The sequence below is a fragment of the Arachis duranensis genome, chromosome 10, assembly GCF_000817695.3.
Source record: "Arachis duranensis cultivar V14167 chromosome 10, aradu.V14167.gnm2.J7QH, whole genome shotgun sequence".
Lineage (NCBI taxonomy): Eukaryota > Viridiplantae > Streptophyta > Magnoliopsida > Fabales > Fabaceae > Arachis > Arachis duranensis.
In genome coordinates this window covers 43216013-43220611 of record NC_029781.3, presented here as the reverse complement: position 1 = coordinate 43220611, position 4599 = coordinate 43216013, and the positions used below count along the sequence as shown (strand labels likewise).

Below are 4599 nucleotides of genomic sequence, written 5' to 3'. Positions count from 1 at the left end.
AGCAATTTAGCTTCTCGCTCTTTAATTCATGCAATTTAAGATTCCGCAATTCTCATCTAAATCTTGATTTCGCTCAACTTGAACACACTTCCAATTGGAATTGCTCACTCAACCAATCCTTGTGGGATTCGACCTCACTCTATTGTGAGTTTTTACTTGACGATAACCGGTGCACTAGCCGGAAGGAATTTTGCCGATCGTGCAATTTCCAAAAAGCATAGCATCAAGTTTATGCACATCAAGTTTATGGCGCCGTTGCCGGGGATTGGTTTTCGATTGACAATTCTCAAATTGGAAGTTAACTAGATTGAGCATTTTTCTTGTTTTGTTAATTCAGTTCAAGTTACTTGTTGAATTTTAATTTCTGCACTCTGTTATTTGCTTTCTTTCTTTATGCCTTTAAATTCAAGCAACTAACTCACTGACCCATTAACTATTTGAATTAATTCCTCAACTGCTCTAACCATACTCTTCTATTAACCAAGAGTATTCCGCTTGTTTGTTGCTTGTGGTGTGTCTTGTATGACAGGTAGGAGAGGAGAGGCATCAACTCCTCCATATACCGAACCAGAGAGGACCCTTCATAGACTTAGAAGGGAAGCAAGAGGGAAGAGAGTACTGAGAGAGGAAGAATCTGAAGGAGAATCTGAGGACAATTTTGAGGAAGCTCTAGATCTCAACATGGATAGAGAAGTTCACAACCATGAGAGGGTGGATGGAAACAATGCCATTCCTGAGAGGAGGGTTCTTGGTTCATACATAAACCCAACCTCTGGGAATTGTGGTAGTAGCATTCAGAAACCACCCATTCAGGCCAACAATTTTGAACTCAAACCACAGCTAATATCACTGGTGGAAAACCATTGTTCATTTGGTGGGAGTGCTAATGAAGATCCAAACCAACATCTCACCAAATTCTTGAGAATTTGCGACACTGTGAAGTCCAATGGAGTCCAGGATGATGCCTATAAACTGCTCTTGTTCCCATTTTCACTTAGGGATAAGGCAGCTAAGTGGCTGGAATCATTCCCAAGGGACAACCTAACAACCTGGGATGAGGTGGAGAGCAAGTTTCTGGCACGTTTCTACCCCCCACAAAAGGTCAATAGGCTTCGATCTGAGGTTCAGACTTTTAGACAACAGGATGGTGAGACTCTCTACGAGGCATGGGAGAGGTTCAAAGAGTTGACAAGGAAATGCCCACCAAACATGTTCCCTGACTGGGTGCAATTGCATATTTTCTATGATGGACTTTCTTATGAATCAAGGAAGGCTGTAGACCATTCATCAGGAGGTTCATTGAACAGGAAAAAGACTGTGGAAGAAGCCATTGAAGTGATTGAGACAGTGGCTGAGAATGAGTACTACTATGCTTCAGAGAGGCACAACACTAAAGGAGTCATGGAGCTGAACCATGTTGATATAATTCTAGCACAAAACAAGGTGTTTGCCAAGCAACTAGCAGAGCTCACCAGGAAATTAGACACAAAGCAAGTAGCTGCACTACACACACAAGATCAAGAGGAAGTAAGCACTGAAGGAGGTGATTGGGAAGAGGCCAACTATGTGGGAAATCAACAAAGGCAACCATATGATCCACATTCTAACACTTACAACCCAGGATGGAAAAACCACCCAAACTTTGGGTGGGGAAACCAGCAAAGCCAACCACAAAACCACAAACCTTACAACCACATCCAACATAACAATTCCACATACCAAAACTCCAACCAAAGATCATACCAAGCCACACAAAACACTTACTCCCAACCACCATATCATGGCCAAAATAACCAATCTGCTCAATCCAATTAAACAGGATAGAAGGAATGCTTGCAAACATGGGTCAGGACATAAGTGAGTTGAAAAACTTTAGGGACGATGTGAGATCAACCTTAAGAAACCATGGCGAAAAACTCAAGTGGATGGAGGCTCGAGTAGGAGAACTTTCTCAACAGGCCCCTAAGTCAACTGCAGTGTTCCCTAGTGACACAGAAAAGAACCCTAAAGGGGAACAAAAGGGAGTGAGATGGGAAGAATGCAAGGCCATCACCACATTGAAGGAAGTCTCAGAAGAAGAAGGAATCAGACCCTCAGAAAAGGAGCCAGAAATCTTGAAAGAAAGTGTGGAAGAAGCTAAGCAGGAAAGTGAAACGGAGCAAGCTAATAGGAAAGTGAAACTGAGCAAGCCAAGGAACTGCAAAATGAAGGCATGCTGGAAACTTACCAACCAAGAGCACCATTTCCTCAGAGGTTAGGAGGAGGTGAAAAAGGGAAAACATATTCAAGGTTTTTAGAGACATTTAAGTCTCTCCATATCAATATTCCCTTTCTTGAGATTTTCCAGCAGATGCCTACACATATCAAGTATTTGAAAGAATTGCTGAGCAAGAAAAGAGTTTTGAAGGGAGGACAAACTGTAATAATGAACAAGGAATGCAGTGCACTCATCAAGGACATAGTCTCTAAGAAAACAGACCCAGGAAGTTTCCATATCCCTTGCATCATAGGGGAAACAAAAATTGACAGAGGATTCTGTGATCTAGGAGCTAGCATAAATGTGATGCCTCTGACTCTTATGAAGAGGCTACAACTGAATGAGGTGAGATCCACTGATGTAATCATACAATTGGCTGACAAAACTCAGAAGCAAGATGAAGGGGTAGTTGAGAATGTGCTGGTGAAAGTGGGAAATTATTTCTTCCCCACAGACTTTGTCATTTTGGACATGGAGGAAAGCTACCTACACCCTATCATTCTGGGAAGGCCATTTCTAGCCACTGCTAGAGCATTCATAGATATAGAACAAGGAGAGCTAATTTTGAGAATACATGATGAACAGCTCATTTTCCATGTTTTCAAACCTGCATCTGAGCCTGAACCAGAATCTGAAAAGCTTAAGGATGATCGTAGCCATCTGTGTTTGGAGGAAAGCAATCCAGCAGCTGAAACTCTGAAACAGTCCTTGGAAGGCAAACAAGAATTGCAAGAGTTAAAGCCACAAGAATCAATAGAAACAGATCAGAAGGATCCTCCTGGCATAAGGGTCAATGAAGAAATCCTCAAGAGAGAGGGAAGAATTGTAAAGAAATTGCCAAGAGGGTGGAGAAACAAGAAAATTCCCACTGAAGGTTTCTCTCCGGGAGATAAAGTGATATCAAGTCATTATCTGCCAATCCCACCTGGCCTCAAAACCATTCCTTCCCAGCTCCCTCAAGTGTTCACAATCAGGAAAGTTCTTTCTATGGAACATTTGGAAATCATGAAGGAATCAAATGGGGATGTTTTCATGGTGAGAGGAGAGGACATCAAGCACTACAATCCACCCTAACAAAGGACAACCGTCAAGCTAGTGACGTTAAAGAAGCGCTTGTTGGGAGGCAACCCAACCTGAGGTAATACTCTTTTGCTGTTTCTTTTATTTGTTTCATAAAAAGGTGAAGTAGTTTCTGTGCATTGCAAAGAATTAAGTTTGGTGTTTCACACCAAACAATGAATTCGTGGATCAATGATTCAAGGGGGAATGTGTGACTCTAAGTTTGGTGTTCCACCATACAAATCAACTGCACACAACAACCTTTGAATTATATGAAAGGAACAACCATTCTAAGCAATCACAGAAATACTTAAAATCTTTAGCAGCAACTTCATTCCAAGGAGAATTCAAGAATTCAAAAAGCACAGGAGTAAGTAGGAGACTAAGTTGGTGTTCACACACCAACTTAAGACTCAGACACTTGCCCATACATAATTAAGCTAACCACTCAAGTGCTTGAGAAGCAAGCAACTTCATCACTCTTTGCAAGAAAGGAAACAAGGATCTTAGAAAGCATATGAAGCAACAACTAGGAGAAGAGGGAGAAATGAAATTGTTTCCGGGCAACAAAGAGAAAAACAAGAAATTTCACAAGGTGGTATTGTTTCTTGACCATACTTTAAAAGACAAACAAAAGCATGCTTGCTCTGGTTTAAACTGTAATTGTTGAATCTTTTTGGAATATGAAGTTTCTAGTATGTTTGTTTGCTTATTGCTTAGAATAAAGTGAATGCCTAGATGTTTGGATATAACTTCACCTTCTTAAACAAATGCTTGCCATGCTTGTTCTGTTCCCAAAAATAAAAGAAAAGTTTGAACAAAGGTAACTTGGCTCATTTAGTGACAAATCAAGTAGAATTAAGTGGTGGTGTGCATGCTTGATTGTTTAGTCAGCTCACTAAAATTTAGTGTAGAATTATCAATATTTTGTGTAGAAGTTGTATACTGTCTATGGATCTTGATGAATAAATGTCTTTGGCCATGAAAAAGAAAGAAAAAGAAGAAGAAAAAGCCACTGAAAAAGGGCAACTAAAAAGCAAAAAAAATTGAGAAAATAAGCTAGGCACCAATGGTTTGAACTTCTGAGACAAATGCCTGTGGTGTTTATGTATTAAGGATATGCTTGGATGAATAGGTTCTGAGGAGTGTTTCAACACTTGGTAACTTGGGTTAACTAACCCGGGATTATCAACCAAAAGTCCATTATCAAGAGCAACCTAAATACAAAACATTTAGTCACACAAAGAGGTGCTGGGCACCAATGTCTCAAGAAGAAATGTGAA

General features: G+C 40.4%; 1 non-coding gene across 1 annotated transcript; it reads right to left on the bottom strand.

Annotated features, from left to right (window-relative positions):
* Positions 1-1107: 1107 nt before the first annotated feature.
* On the bottom strand, positions 1108-1211 carry LOC127743295 (small nucleolar RNA R71). Its single transcript, XR_008004689.1, has one exon. It is a non-coding gene; the product is annotated as a small nucleolar RNA R71 (small nucleolar RNA).
* Between the last annotated feature and the right edge of the window lie 3388 nt (positions 1212-4599).